Here is a 16,859-nt window from a genome sequence, read left to right as displayed (position 1 = left end):
CACAGCACTGGGCTAATGGTAAGATTCTTGATCGTGTAGGTGAGCAGAGAGAGCTCAGTGTCTAGGTACATGGATCCTTGAAAGTTGCCACCCAGGTTGATAGGGTTGTTAAGAAGGCATACGGTGTGTTAGCTTTTATTGGTAGAGGGATTGAGTTTCGGAACCATGAGATCATGCCGCAGCTGTACAAACCTCTGGTGTGGCCGCACTTGGAGTATTGCAGAGAGTTCTGGTTACCACATTATAGGAAGGATGTGGAAGCTTTGGAAAGGGTTCAGAGGAGATTAACTAGGATGTTGCCTGGAATGGAAGGAATGTTTTATGAGGAAAGGCTAAGGGACTTGAGGCTGCTTTCGTTAGAGAGAAGAAGTTTGAGAGGCGACTTAATTGAGACATAAAAGATAATCAGAAGATTAGGTTGGGTGGACAGTAAGATCCTTTTTCCTCAGATGGCACTGGCTAGCATGAGACCTAGCTTTAAATCGAGGGATGATAGATATAGGTCAGATGTCAGAGGTAGTTTCTTTACTCAGAGAGTCGTAGGGGCGTGGAATGCAGTGTCTGCAACAGCAGTAAAGTTGCCAACTTTAAGGGCATTTAAATGGTCATCAGATAGGAATATAGATAAGAATGGAATAGTGTAGGTTAGATGGGCTTCAGATTGGTTTCACGGGTTGGCTCAACATCGAAGGCCAAAGAGCCTGTACTGCGCTGTAGTGTTCTATGTTCTATGCAAACATTCCTGTTTATTGAGATCTCATGGCTCCTTATTGATAATATACTGGGTACTTGATGGATTGAGCTGTGATTTTAAACATTCCAAGAAACTTCGTTATTGGTTGGCCGCTCACTCTTTCCTCCTTCCATTGCTCCGGGAAACGCTGTTGTCCTTCAGGACCTGAGTCATAGTGACACCGAACCTCCTCCACTCCCTTCACAGAAGCAGGTTAAACTCACTGATGCAGTTCGCAGAAGTATTGTACCCCTCAGGATCTGATTTATTGAGATACTGTACCCCTCAACTTACTGAGACTTTTACCCCATTCACCCAAACTCACAGAGACACTGAACCCCTCAAGGAGCAATTCATAGAGACACCAAATGCTTCAGGATCCAATTCATTGACACCCCAAGAACTAAGCCACTAAATCCTTAGCTGGAAGTTTTTATGTCCAATGACTTCAGTTCCTGGATCTCTTCACTTTCTAATCAAACCGTGTTACTCCAGGGCCACAGGAATATGGGAATACAGAAAATAGGAATCCATATTCGACCAATGCTTTTCTTAAATTATGAAAGCGGTTAATAATACAATGATGACCTGGTAATCTGTATTTATCTTTTGGAGATGTTTGTTTGCTATTGATTAGAGCACCATGGGTAATTCTGTCATTCTCCTTCAAAGTAGGATTTTGTAACTTCATCTGGACCTTCATTGGGTCACATCTGAAGACTCACTTCTGACCGCAGTGTTCCCTCAGTGCTGCACTAGTGTATGAGTGGGTGGCATGGTGACTCAGTGCTGCCTCACAGCGTCAGAGACCCAGGTTTGATTCCAGCCTCAGGCAACTGTCTGTGTGGAGTTTGCACATTCTCCATGTGTCACTGTGGGTTTGCTCTGGTTTCCTCCCACAGTCCAAAGATGCCTGGATTTGGTGGATTGGCCATGCTAAACTGCCCATTGTGTCCAGGGATGAGAAGGTTAGGTGGATTAGGAAGGCAGCATTTGAGGAGCAGGAGAATTGACGTTTCGCCCAAAAATACTTCATCAGGCATGAGGCTTCATTCCTGATGAAGGGATTATGCCCGAAACATCAATTCTCCTGCTCCTCGGATGCTGCCTGACCTGTTGTGCTTTTCCAGCACCACACTCTCGACTTTGATCTCCAGCATCTGCAGTCCTCACTTTCTCCTAGTGGATTAGACATGGAGTGAGTCTGGGTGGGATGCTCTTCAGAGGGTCAGTGTAGGCTTGATGAGATGAATTCACACTGCTTCCACACTGTTAGGATTCTATATGATCAGCTCGGTTTTATGTACTCAGTACCTAGTATGAGACTGGAATCCAGGTTCTTGTGGTGAGATTGTTTATAACTGACACAATTCTGACTTCTTTCAAGGAACTGGAATTAGGAATTAGGAGCAGGAATAAGCAGTTCAGCTATTTGAGTCACTCCTTGTGATCATGGGTGATCATATCCTGGTCCTAATTCTATTTTCTGCCTGCTCTCCATTGCACTTTATCTCCCTCTTCACATACCAACTTTTTTTCTTGAATCTGTTGATTGATTCACTGCATTCTGGGGCAGAGAGTTCCACAGGTTCACAAGCCTCTGAGAGTGGTAGTTTCTCCTCATCTCAGTTTTGAAGTAATTTCTCTTTGCTTTCCTCCAAACTGCTGAATATTTTCTCTCTTCTTCCCTCAACACTGGCCTGATGCCAATGGAATCTACATCCACCCTGCTTCCTACATACTCTCGTTTCTCAGGTGTGGCTCCAAAGGACAGAGGGCTGAATCATTTCCAGCTACCACTGGACTTTCAGAGGACAAATTCTCAGTGGAAAATGGGCTTGGATTTAAGACCATAAGAGAGCACAAGACATTGGAGCAAAAATTAGGGCATTCAGCCCATCGAGTCTGCTCTGCCATTCAATCATGAACCATGCCTCATCTTCTGCCTAGGCAGTCTACAGCCTGGAAGACTCAACAATGAGTTCTCCAATTTCAAATAACCTCCCTTCCTTTCCCCCCACTCCCCTCCCAGCCCCTCTCCCTCCCTTCCATTTGCCTGACCAACCCTTCCTTCCAGCCACCAACCGGATTCATTCCTCCCATCGACCAACCAGGTTGAACCCTCCACCTGTGCTTGCCTATCCCTACCTCACTACCCCACCGCTCTCCCCATCCAAACCCCTCCCCCATTCTACCGCCCCCATCTGCAGCTCTCATTATACCCATCCCCGTATTGAAGAAGGGTTCAACCCGAAACGTTAACGTCTCCACCACCTGATGCTGCCTGGCTTGCTGTGTTCTTCCAGCCTCCTGCTTTGTTACCTTGGATTCCAGCATCTGCAAGTTTTCTGTTTCAGCCATTCAATCAAGGCTGATAAGTTTCTCAAACCCATTTTCCTGCTTTCACCCCATAACCGTTGAACCCCTTGACAATCAAGATCCTATCTATCTCCATCTTAAACATATTCAATGACGTGACCTCCACAGTCTTCTGTGGCAGTGAATTCCATAGATTCCACTCTCTGGCTGAAGACATTTCTCCTTATCTCTGTTCTAAAAGGTCTTCCCTTTACTGTAAGGTTGTGCCAGTGGATCCAAGTCTCTCCTACCAATGGGAACATCTTCCCCACATCCACTCTGCCCAGGTCATTCAGTATTCTGTATGTTTCAATTAGACCACCCCCCCACCATCCTTCTAAACTCCATCGAGTTTGGACCCAGAGTCCTCAAATGTTTCTCATACCTTTTCATTCCTGAGGCCATTCTCGTGTGCATCCTCTGATGGTATGAGGCGATAGCCTAGTGGTATTATTGCAAGACTGTTAATCCAGAGACCGAGCCCATGTTCTGGGGACCTGGGTTAGAATCTTCCCATGGCAGATGGTGGAATTTGAATACAACAAAAAAAAATCTGCAATTAATAGTCTAATGGCCATGAATCCATTGTCAATTGTTGGATAAACCCATCTGGTTCACTAATGTCCTTTAGGGAAGGAAACTGTCCATCCTTACCTGGTCTGGTCTACATGTGACTCCAGACTCACACCAATGTAGTTGACTTTTAACTGCCCTCTGGGCAATTAGGGATGGGCAATAAATGCTGACCTCGCCAGTGATACCCTCATTCCGTGAATTTGAAAAAAAAACACGCTCCAGGGCCAATACATCCTTCCTGAGATATAGGCCCAAATATGGGTACAATGTGCATGTCATTTCCTTAATGCCACGTGAAACATTGAATGTCAGTACACATGAGGAATTAGCTGTTGAGACTCACTGCTCACTGGCCACTTGAATGAGGTCAAAGGTTATGAAGCCCATTTCAGAGTCAGCACCTTCTGAACAGAAAAATGAAAGCAGGGTTGCATTTTATTGGGAGACTGTACTTCTAGTATTTATGCAGTAAAACAAAACATATAACAGAGTCCTCTTAATAAATTGATTTCTGGCAGTGGAACATCATTTTATCAGGCAGGATATAGTCTGACAGGCATGTCACCCTGGTGTAAAGGTCATATCCTGCCTGGTGTTAGAAGCAGCAGAATATTTTTTTTAAATGTGGACGTATGGCCACATTTGAATTCCTCTGAGGTTCAAGTGGAAGTGCTTTCTTTTCATAAAAACAAATGGAATGCAAGTATAACATGAAGCCCTTCCTTTCAGTTTTCAAAGTGGAATGATCTCAGTTTAGTTTCAGTTTACATGGCCACTTCTAGAGAAAGAGAAACCTGGATTATGTCAAAATGTATTCGCTGAAATGTTGGGTCAAGTTGCATTGGAAAATAGCTGCTGGAGAATGTTGTGAAGCTTTACTTTGACCACAATTTAATCTTTGCCTCCTCTTCCTAAGACAACGCGGAGTCAAGGACTGATTGTTTGCTGACCCACCTAAGCATCTGCAACCTTGAGTCATTCCAGAAGCTTTAAGCCCAAGAGAGAGAATTCATTATAAACCCAGCGGGACTAGAATAAGGTCCAAGTAATGAATGTGACAGGATTGTATATTGAAGCAGAGTCTTGCAGGAGGGACTAAAAGACCTGTAACTTAATCCTGATGATTCCATTGGTATCACAACATACAAGTGTGAAGCACTGATTGATTATAGTCTTTCACTCCACCCAGATACTTACTATTTTGTACATTAACTTGGTTTTATTTCACAAATGGAAATACAGTTGCCATAACTACAAGTACTCTTGTTGGTAATTATATGTTTGCAACCTGGAGTGAATAGGACCATTATTTATTTATAAGCTTTCTACAATACATACTGTAACAATTATGTTCAAAATTAACACTAAATAAAATTGTCCTAGTGTCTGACTGGGTGTGCTCTGCTACTGATCGTTCGGGCCGTTTTGACTAGCTAAAGGAGGTGATTGTGGTCCAGTTGCCTATTATACATCTCTGTTGATTTTCATTCCACTGAGTCTGAAGAGACATGGTTCAATAATTGCCACGTTACACAAACCTGTTTCAAGTATACGCCTATGGCTGCAGGAAAGGCCAACTTTCCACCTCCGATCTGCGCTACAGCAGGAACTTTCTAATTAGCATGAAAGTAGATTTAACAGGAGCAGGAGTAGGCCATTCAGCCCTTCAAGACTGCTCCAGTTTTGATATGACCATGGCTGATCATCCAACTCAGACTCCTGTTCCTGCTTTCTCCAGATGGCTTTTGATCTCTTTAGCCGTAAGAACTATGACTCTTTCTTGAAAATATTCAACGTTTTGGTCTCAACTGCTTCCTGGGGCAATGACCTTCACAGGCTCACTACTCTGTGGATGATGACATTTCTCCTCACTGCAGTCCGAAAGGACCTACCCAATATCCTTAGACTAAGATACCTGGGCCTGGATTCCACAATCATCAGGATCATCCTTACTGCATTAACACTGTCTAGTTCTGTTAGAATTTTATAGAGATCCATGAGATCTCCCCAACCCTTGCCCCTCCAACGTCATTTTTCTAAGCTCCAGTGAATATAGCATTAATCAATCCAATACATTAGTCCTGCCATCAGTCCAACCTTATTTGCATTCCCTCCATGGCCAGAACATCTTTCCTCAGATTAGGAGATCAACACTACACACTGTACTCCACATGTGATTTCACCAAAGCCCTACATAATTGCAGCAACAGATCCCTGCTCCTGCACACAAATTCTCTCAGTGTGAAGATCAATGTATCATTTGCCATTGTTGCGGAATCTGCATGCTTCCTTTCAGCGATGGATGTGCAAGGAAATTCAAACCTCCCTTCACCTCTCCCTTCCCAATCTAATCCCCATTCGGATAATAACCTGCCTACCTGTTTATTTTTGTGACCAAAGTGAATAACCTCACATATGTCCACATTATATTTCATCTGCCATGCATTTCCCCACTTGCTCAATTTGTCCAAATCACACTGAAGCATCTCTGCATCCTCTTCATGGTTCACCTTCCCTCCCAGCTTTGTCTCAAACAATTAACCATCAGCTTCACTGTCATGCTCACTGTCTACTTCCAATCCTGCTGGAGGCTTGTGCACTTCGACTGTCAGACATGTGCCTTGTGTATGACCATCGGATCAAAGAGTGAGTTGGTATAATCTAGCAATTGCGTGAAGAAGGGTCTTCAGACTGGAGCACAAGTGTTACAGCCTTTTCCTTTCCTTATTGTTTTGGCTGTTTTAAAGACTCTTACGGGCCACTGGACACAATCGAAATGACTGATGAAGGGCTTTTGCCGAAATGTCGACGCTTTTACTCCTTGGATGCTGCCCGACCTGCTGTGCTTTTCCAGCACCACATTCTTGACTCTGATCTCCAGCATCTGCAGCTCCTCACTTTCGCACAATCGAAATGACTGCTTGTATGGATTAGCTAAGTCCACGCAAGCAGATCATGGTGCTCAACGCAAAATGAGTTCTGAAAAGGTCCATCTGCAAAGCTCTGGATCTTAATGAGGGAAAAATAAAACAAAAATACAAGGGACGTCAGAACCTGGTTCTGGGACCATTTGAGAGCCAGGACTTGCAGATTGTTTATGGCTCCCTTTTAATGGTCTGCTAATGCCAGCTCAAGAGAAAGTGAGGACAGCAGATGCTGGAGATCAGAGTCGAGAGTGTGGTGCTGGAAAAGCACAGGAGGTCAGGCAGCATTCAAGGAGCAGAAGAATCAACATTTTGGGCATAAGCCCTTCATCAGGAATTTGGAGGGGGTGAGGGTGCTGAGAGATAAATATGAGGTTGGGGGTGAGGGTGAGGTAACTGAGAAGGTGATGAGTGGATGCAGCTGGGGGATGATGGTGATAGATCAGAGAGGAGGATGGAGTGGATAGATGGGAAGGAAGATGGACAGGTAGAATAGTTCAAGAGGGCGGTGCCGAGTTGGAGGGTTGGATCTGGGATAAGCTGGGGGGAGGGGAGATGAGGAAACTGGTGAAGTTGATATTGATGCTGTGTAAGTGGAGGATCCCAAGGAGGAAGATGAGGCATCCTTCTGACATGTGCTAGCTCAAAAATGATTGTTAATATCCATGGCATCCACAATGAGTGATCAGTTTCAGGAGAGTATATTTATGCAGATGTCTCTTGTATATTCCAAAAGGACCTCATGTACAGATAATTGCTGTCATTCTATTAATATAATTATTTGATATCTCATAGAATCCATACAGTGTGGAAGCAGGCCAGTTGGAATCAAGTCCACTTTGACCCTCCACTCCATTTCCCCCGGCTAATCCACTTAGCTTACACATCTTTGAACACTATAGTACAACTTAGACAATAGACAATAGACAATAGGTGCAGGAGTAGGCCATTCTGCCCTTCAAGTCTGCACCACCATTCAATATGATCATGGCTGACCATTCTTAATCAGTATCCTGTTCCTGCCTTATTTCCATAACCCTTGATTCCACTATCTTTGAGAGCTCTATCCAACTCTTTCTTAAATGAATCCAGAGACTGGGCCTCCACTGCCCTCTGGGGCAGAGCATTCCACACAGCCACCACTCTCTGGGTGAAGAGGTTTCTCCTCATCTCTGTCCTAAATGGTCTACCCAGTAGTTTTAAGCTGTTTCCTCTGGTTCAGTACTCACCCATCAGCGGAAACATGTTTCCTGCCTCCAGAGTGTCCAATCCTTTAATAATCTTATATGTCTCAATCAGATCCCCCCTCAGTCTTCTAAACTCAAGGGTATACAAGCCCAGTTGCTCCAGTCTTTCAGTGTAAGGTAATCCCGCCATTCCAGGAATTGACCTTGTGAACCTACGCTGCACTCCCTCAATATCCAGAATGTCTTTCCTCAAATTTGGAGACCAGAACTGCACACAGTACTCCAGGTGTGGTCTCACCAGGGCCCTGTACAGCTGCAGCAGCACCTCTTTGCTTCTAGACTCGATCCCTCTTGTTATAAAGGCCAGCATGCTATTAGCCTTCTTCACTACCTGCTGTACCTGCATGCTTATCTTCATTGACTGGTGTACAAGAACACCCAGATCTCTTTGTACTGCCCCCTTACCTAAATTGATTCCATTGAGGTAGTAATCTGCCTTCCTGTTCTTGCCACCAAAGTGGATAACCATACATTTATCCACATTAAACTGCATCTGCCATGCATCTGACCACTCACCTAACCTGTCCAGGTCACCTTGTCTTCTCCTAACATCCTCCTCACATTTCACCCTGCCACCCAGCTTTGTATCATCAGCAAATTTGCTAATGTTATTACTGATACCATCTTTTATATCATTAACATATATTGTAAAAAGCTGCGGTCCCAGCACGGATCCCTGCGGTACCCCACTGGTCACTGCCTGCCATTCCGAAACGGAGCCATTTATCACTACTCTTTGTTTCCTATCAGCCAACCAATTTTCAATCCAGTCTAGTACTTTGCCCCCAATACCATGCACCCTAATTTTGCTCACTAACCTCCTATGTGAGACTTTATCAAGAGCTTTCTGAAAGTCCAGGTACACTATATCTACTGGATCTCCCTCGTCCATCTTCAGAGTTATATCCAAAAAATTCCAGAAGATTAGTCAAGCATGATTTCCCCTTCATAAATCCATGCTGACTCTGACCTATCCTGTTACTACTATCCAGATGTGTCGTAATTTCATCCTTTATAATAGACTCTAGCATCTTTCCCATCACTGAGGTCAGACTAACTGGTCTATAATTTCCTGTTTTCTCTCTCCCACCTTTCTTAAATAGTAGTACAACATTAGTCACCCTCCAATCCACAGGAACTGATCCCAAATCTATTGAACTCAGGAAAATAATCACCAACGCATCCACGATTTTTTGAGCCACCTCCTTCAGTACCCTGGGATGTAGACCATCAGGCCCCGAGGATCTATCAACCTTCAGACCTAACAGTCTCTCCAACACCAATTCCTGGAAAATATAAATTCCCTTAAGTTCAGGTCCTTCAGCCACTGTTACCTCAGGGAGATTGCTTGTGTCTTCCCCAGTGAACACAGATCTGAAGTACCAATTCAATTCTTCTGCCACTTCTTTGTTCCCCATAATATATTCCCCTGTTTCTGTCTTCAAGGGCCCAATTTTCGTCTTAACCATTTTTTTGCCTTTCACATAGCTAAAAAAGCTTTTACTATCCTCCTTTATATTTTTGGCCAGTTTATCTTCGTACCTCATTTTTTCTCTGCGTATTTCCTTCTTAGTAATCCTCTGTTGTTCTTTACAAGCTTCCCAGTCCTCCGTTTTCCCACTTATCTTTGCTATGGTATCCTTTTTCTCTTTTAACTTTATATGTTTCTTAATTTCCCTCATCAGCCACGGCCACTCATGCCTCCTCCTAGGATCTCTCTTCCTTTTTGGAATGAACTGATCCTGCATCTTCTGCATTATACACAGAAATATCTGCCATTGTTCCTCCACTGTCATCCCTGCTAAGGTATTGCACCATTGAACTTTGGCCAGCTCCTCCCTCACAGCTCCATAGTTCCCTTTATTCAACAGAAATATTGTCACTCCCGATTGTACCCACTCCCTCTCAAATTGCAGATTGAAGCTTATTGTATTATGGTCACTACTTCCCAATGGCTCCTTCACTTCGAGGTCCCTGATCAATTCTGGTTCGTTACACAATACTAGATCCAGAATTGCCTTCTCCCTGGTAGGCTCCAGCACCAGCTGTTCTAAGAATCCATCTCGGATGCCCTCCACAAAGTCTCTTTCTTGGAGGTCCAATACCACCCTGATTCTCCCAGTCTACCTGCATGTTGAAATCCCCCATAACAACTGTAGTAACATCTTTGCAACAGGCCGATTTCAGCTCCTGATTCAACTTACATCCGACATCCAGACTACTGTTTGGGGGCCTGTAAATAACTCCCAAGAGGGTCTTTTTACCCTTAGAATTTCTCAGCTCTATCCACACTGACTCTACATCCCCTGATTCTAGGTCCCCCCGTGCAAGGGACTGAATATCCTCCCTTACTAACAAGGCCACCCCACCCCCTCTGCCCGTCAGTCTGTCCTTACAAAAGCATGTGTAGCCTTGAATATTCATTTCCCAGGCCCTGTCCACTTGAAGCCATGTCTCAGTTATCCCCACAATATTGTATCTGCCAGTTTCCAAAAGAGCCTCAAGCTCATCCATCTTATTTCTAATGCTTCGTGCATTCATGTATAGTATTTTTAATTTGTTACTGCCCTCACCCTTCCCATCAACCCCTATTTCACTCAACCTTACAGCATGATCCCTTTCTGAGTTTTCTGCTTCATTGATACCATTGTCTTTCTTGACTTCCCTTGTTCTAACTTTCCCTTCAATTTCCTTCTTAAACTTCCAGTTTGTCCCCTCCCCCCCGCTACTTAGTTTAAACGTAGCTGTGTTGCAGTAGCAAACCTGCCTGCCAGAATGCTGGTCCCTAACCTATTAAGGTGCAAACCGTCTCTCTTGTATAATTTATGCTTACCACAAAACATACCCCAGTGATCCAAGAATTTAAATCCTTGCCTCCTGCACCAGTTCCCCAGCCACACGTTCAAGTCCATTATCTCCCTGTTTCTGGCCTCTCCAGCCCGAGGAACTGGAAGCAAACTGGAGATAACCACCTTGGACGTCCTGCTTTTCAGCTTTCTTCCTAGTTCTCCGAAGTCCCACTGTAGTATGTTCTTCCTCTTCTTCCTGTCATCATTTGAGCCGACATGTGCCACCACCTCTGGCTCTTCACCCTCGTCCTTGAGGATTTCCTGCACTCTGTCTGTGATGTCTTTAACCCTGGCACCAGGAAGGCAACACACCATCCTTAAGTCCCGCCTGCTGCCACGAAAACCCCGGTCAGTTCCTCTCACTATGGAGTCCCCTATTACCACGGCTCTGTGCGATGTCCGACTCTTCCGCTCTGCCTCCACACCAACGTTTGATTGACAGACCTGGCCTCCTCGCGGACTGGCAGTGTCATCTGTCTCTACTGTTACCAAAAGATTCAACTTGTTCCTGACAGGTACTTCCCCCGGGGTCTCATGCACCTATTTCCTCACTGCCTTCCTCATCGTCTGCTCTCTTCTGGTATGGTCGGTGTAATAACCTCACTGAAGGTCTTGTCCAGAAAGATCTCGTTCTCTCAGATGAGCCTAAGGTCCTCGAGTTCTTCTCTGTCAGTAGCTGAACGTGCACACACTTTCCACACTTATACAAGCTAGACACACCAGAGTCGTTGACCTCCCACATCAAGCACGTAGCACACTGAACCAGCTTGGCAGTCATGTCTTCACCCTCTTCAACTGTGGCGTGATCACTTCCCTCAACCTCCTTGTCGAAGACTCCAGAGCTAAAGCCTCACTCTTCAATCCACAGGAACTTCCTTGGACCCACTTTTTGGGGCAAGTCTGTGGACTTTTAATTTAGGTTAGAGGAGGAGGGTGGGAGGGAGGCCCTACTTTGTAGGACCTGGGGTCTAGAACACACCCACTCAAATAACAATCACTTACCTTCCCGACCGGCTTTGCACTCCGACTTCACTTCCGCCCAGCTCCCGCTGCTAAAAAGAATTGGCACAGTCAATCCACTCTAACCTGCACACCTTTGGACTGTGGGATGAAACCAGAGAAGACACAGGGAAAACATGCAAACTCCACACCCAAGGGTGGAATTGAACCCAGCTCCCTGATACTATGAGGTAGCAGTGCTAACCACTGAGCCACCATACCACCCTGAAAGCAACTGAACTGAATAGTCTATAGACCAATGTGTAATAATGTTGGTTGAGGAAAATATATTGACTGGGGCCAGTAGCAAAACCATCTGCTCTTACTGAAGTAGAGCCATTAGATCTTTTCGAAAGACAAACTTTCATTTATCTACGCTTGTTGTGGCACTGAGAAATCAATGTGATTTCAATGTATTTGCAGAAGAGTACAGACAGGTGTGAGGCAGGAATCATGGCAGCCAATTTGCAGACAGTGAGCTCCTAAACCAGCATGAGGATAATGGTCAAATCATTTACTTTGATGGTATTGATTGAGGGTTAAATATCAACCATTGTGGCAGGGATGAATCCCTGTGCTCTTCCTCAAAATAGTGGAATAGGACCTTACTCATTCACTTGATCCACTCATCAAGAAGGGATTGCCTCTGACAATGCAGCACTCCATCACTGCAGCAGTGACATATCAGCCTTGATCTTTGCATTCAAATCCTGAAATAGAGCCTGCACTCAGAACCTTGATGTTCAGTGTCAGGAGTGGAAGCAACTAAACCAATGCTTAAATCTGTAACTACCTACACTCCAGAAGCCATGGCATACCAGAGAATGGGTAAATTATCCAGGCCTTAGCTTAAGAGACATGACTTTGTCTTGTAAAATCTGGATTTGTGCAGGGAGAAAGCGAAAACTAGAGCAAATTACATTTATTTAGTGCCTTTCCATGTGAAGAGAGAGATTAATTTTTTTTTACATCTTTCTTGTCTTAACCTGACTAAATTTGATGAGAGAAAGATGGCTAGAACTATCGAGTGGGCTACATGATCTTGTAAAGTTGCTACTCTGTTGAGTCTGGAGGTGACAAAGATGAATACAAAAGTCGTGGTAATAGAGCATGAAGGATGCGTGTGTCATTTCTTTTGTTGAAGAACACCATGCCAGTGACACAGTTGCATAACTGAAGTCATGGTACTGACTATTTACAATAAAATGAGAAATGTTTTGCCAAACTACCACTTCCATAAAAGACCGTGACCTTGTAAGAAATGTTTCCTACCTCTTTCGGTCTCTCAAGCTCCACTTTATAACTTTGCACAGTTTTACATGTGTTTTTTTTTAACAGATGTCACACGAAAAGGAAAAACAAAATCCATCTTCTGCAACTTGAAAAAGTTTCCCAATGTCAACTCGCGGAAATTAATGAGTGAAACTGTAGCCAATGTTAAAGTCAGCAGTGGGTATACAGGTCCCCTGTGGTCCAGGATAGTTTTAAACATCAAAAACAAAAGCCTTAGAATTTGATCTTATTTAATGAGATCAAGTGTTTAGTGTTTGAAAGTATGCTGTAAAATCCAATTGTTTGAGAGGAAAGCTGAAACACTCCAGACACCAGCACTGTGCAATAGTTGTGCATCAATTTAAACTTGATTTCTTTTTTTTCTCAGATTATTGAGTCTGAGAGTATTATGGCTAAGAAGTGGAACTTGTGTCTACTCAGGGTCAACATCCAGGAAGCATACAGCACAGGTTAGCTGCAAAGTAAAGCTGGTAAAATTGACATCCAGGATACGAGCACCGATCCCATCAAATTTTTCCCGGTCTTATGATTCCTGGAGTATGTCTAGGCATTTGCAACCTGTCACACTCCTGACGGCTGAGCTGAGAGAAACAAGAAAAAAAAACAATAGGGTCAGGAAGCCAATAAATGCTCTGAAAAGTGCCTCTTGGATCGCCTCATCTGATCAAAAGCAGTCCAGGAGATGCAGACTTTTCTGCAATCAGTTTCTCTCCAACTATGAGATTCAATGTCTGCTTTGTTTGAGCACCATAGAGTCATAGAGATGTGCAGCACGGAAACAGTCCCTTCAGCCCAACTCGTCCATGCTGATTAGATATCCCAAATTAATCTAGTCCCATTTGCCAGCACTCGGCCCATATTCCACTAAACCTTTCTTATTCATGAACCCATCCAGATGCCTTTTAAATGTTGTAATTGTGCCAGCCTCCACCACTTCCTCTGTCAATGTGCCAATATCCCATCTCATGTGCTTTCAGTGAGTGAGGCTCGTGTGCACGGTACATTCAGTCACAGTGAATGTCAACTATTTCGATTCAACTTGGCTCAGACTCAGGGGATCCTTAACAACTGTACCCGATCCTGTGGAAGAACACTGAAAACAAAATGTGATCCTTGATGAGGCTACAACACCTGGGCAAGCACAGTATCTACATATCAGCTCACAGAGTCACACAACACTGAAACAGACCCTTCGGTCCAATTCATCCACGCCGAACATAATCACAAACTAAACTAGTCCCACCTGCCTGCTCCTGGCCCATGCCCTATATCTTTTTTTAAAATCTCTCTCCTCTCAGCTTAAAAATGTGCTCCCTGGTCAAGAAATCCCCCATCCTAGGGAAAAGAACATAGAACATAGAACAATACAGCGCAGAACAGGCCCTTTGGCCTTCGATGTTGCACCGACCTGTGAATTATTCTCAGCTTGTCCTCCTACACTACCCCGTCGTCAACCAAACATCTACCATTCACCCTATCTATGCCTCTCATGATTTTATAAATCTCTATAAGGTCACCTTTCAACCTCCTACACTCCAGAGAAAAAGGTCCCAGTCTATCCAGCCTTTCTTTATAACTCAAACCTTCCATACCCAGCAACATCCTGGTAAATCTCTTCTGAACCCTCCACAGCTTAGTAATATCCTTCTATAACTGGGCAACTAGAACAGGACATGGTATTCCAGAAGAGGCCTCACCAATGTCCTGTACAACGTCAATATGACTTCCCAACTCCTATACTCAAAGGACAGAGCAATGAAGGCAAGCATGCCAAACCCTTTTTATATGTGATGCAAACTTCAAAGAATTATGTACCTGAACCCCATAGGTCCCTCTGTTCTACAACTCTACCCAAGGTCCTACCATTAACTGTATACGTCCTGCCCTTGTTTGTTTTACCAAAATGCAACACCTCACATTCATCCAGATTGAACTCCAGTGACTTTACTCTGAGACAGGACACCATGCATGAACTTCACAAGGAGCAGATCACAGAAAGCACAGGTCAATCTTGCTGACAGTAACCATGGGAACTGCCTTCACATGTATTATCTGTAGATGGCACACATTGTTTGATATATACCGCTGGATAGGTTCATGTTCACCTGTTGCAGTGAACCAGTGATGGAGAGAAATAGCTGGAACTCGAGGAGGGTTGCTAACACCAGAAGGTGACACCAGAGACACGATGGGCCGAATAGTGCCCTTCTCCTCAGTAACAATTCTGTGAATCTGAATGTTGGTTGGCACGGTGGCTCAGTGGTTAGCACTGCTGCCTCACAGCGCCAGGGACCTGGGTTTGATTCCAGCCTTGTCTGTGTGGAGTTTGTACATTCTCCCAGTGTCTGTGCGGGTTTGCTCCAGTTTCCTCCTACAGTCCAAAGACATGCAGGTTAGGGTGAATTGACCATGCTAAATTACCTATAGTGTTCATTAGTCAGGGGTAAATGTACAGTATTGGGTTGGGGAACAGGTCTGCGTGGGTTACTCTTTGGAAGGTCAGTTTGGACTTGTTGGGCCGAAGGGCCTGTTTCCACGCTCTAGGGATTCCATGATTCTAAATTCACCTGTTGTGACTAGGGGCCCAAAACTAATGAGATTGATGGCCTAGTCAACCCTGCTGACGTAGGAATAGACCATACCAAGATTCGACTATCAGATGACTATTCAGACTCTTGTTTATACATGCATAGAGCTCCAGTCTTCCTGATGTGACTTTTAACAGTGAACATCAGCAGACTGTTCAATCCTAAAGCCACTGTAGCCTTGCACAATACCAACTGCAATTGCTCCAAAGAGGAACTTCAAAGCCAGGTTGAAGTTTCAGCCTGCAGTCCAAAGATACTTGCTAAGAAACTTATCTCCATCCTGACTGAGGGCATCTGTATCAGGACAGAGCAGTGAAGCAGGTCTAGCATTCTGTGTGGCTAGGTGTAACTGCTGGCCTATTGTGCGTTCTGAGGGTCATGGAGATGTACAGCATGGAAATGTACCCTTCAATCCAACTCATCCATGCTGACTAAATATCCTAAATTAATCTCGTCCCATTTGCCAGAATTTATCAGCCATGGTGGAGCAGACCCAATGGACTGAATAGCCTAATTTCTGCTGCTATGCTTTGTGGTCTTAAGGCTCATATCCCTCTAAACTCTTCCTATTCATATACCCATCCTGATGCCTTTTAAATGTTGGAATTGTTCCAGCTTTGACCACTTCCTCTGGCAGCTCAGCACCACTCACTGTGTGAAAAGTCCCTTAAGGCCCTTTTCAATCTTTCTCCTCTCACCTTAAACCTATGCCTCTAATTTTGCCCTCACCTTGGGGAAAAAAACCTTGTCTGTTTACCCTATCCATACACCCCATGCTTCTATAAATCTCTATAAGGTCACCTTTCAGCTTCCAGCACTCCAGAGGAAAACAGCCCCAGCCTATTCAGCCACTCAGTGTAACTCAAACCCTCCATAGAATCCCTACAGTGTGGTAACAGACCCCTCAGCTCAATGAGTCCACACTGACCCTCAGAAGAGTATCTCACCCAGACCCATCCCCCCTACCCTATTATCTGACATTTACCCCTGACCAATGCACCTACACATCCCTGAACACTATGAGCAATTTAGTATGGCCAATTCGCCCTAACCAGCACATCCTTAGATTGTGGGAGGAAACCAGAGCACCCGGAGGAAGCCCACGCAAACACGAGGAGAATGTGCAAACTCCACACAGACAGTCGCCTGAGGGTGGAATCGAACCCAGGTCCCTGGCGCTGTGAGGCAACAGTGCTAACCACTGAGCCACCATGCCACCCCAACCACTGTTCTGCACCCCCACCCCCTTTCCAAACATCCTTGTAAATCTTTTCTGAACCCTTTCAAGTTTA

The 16,859-nt window shown here is 44.6% G+C and overlaps 1 protein-coding gene across 3 annotated transcripts in view; it reads left to right on the top strand.

Moving 5' to 3' along the window:
- Positions 1-16,859, top strand: part of LOC140492234 (dihydropyrimidinase-related protein 3-like) — a 240,286-nt gene that overhangs the window by 54,673 nt on the left and 168,754 nt on the right. The window lies entirely within an intron of this gene.

The sequence above is a fragment of the Chiloscyllium punctatum genome, chromosome 20, assembly GCF_047496795.1.
Source record: "Chiloscyllium punctatum isolate Juve2018m chromosome 20, sChiPun1.3, whole genome shotgun sequence".
Classification (NCBI taxonomy): domain Eukaryota; kingdom Metazoa; phylum Chordata; class Chondrichthyes; order Orectolobiformes; family Hemiscylliidae; genus Chiloscyllium; species Chiloscyllium punctatum.
This window is presented reverse-complemented; position numbering and strand designations above follow the sequence as displayed.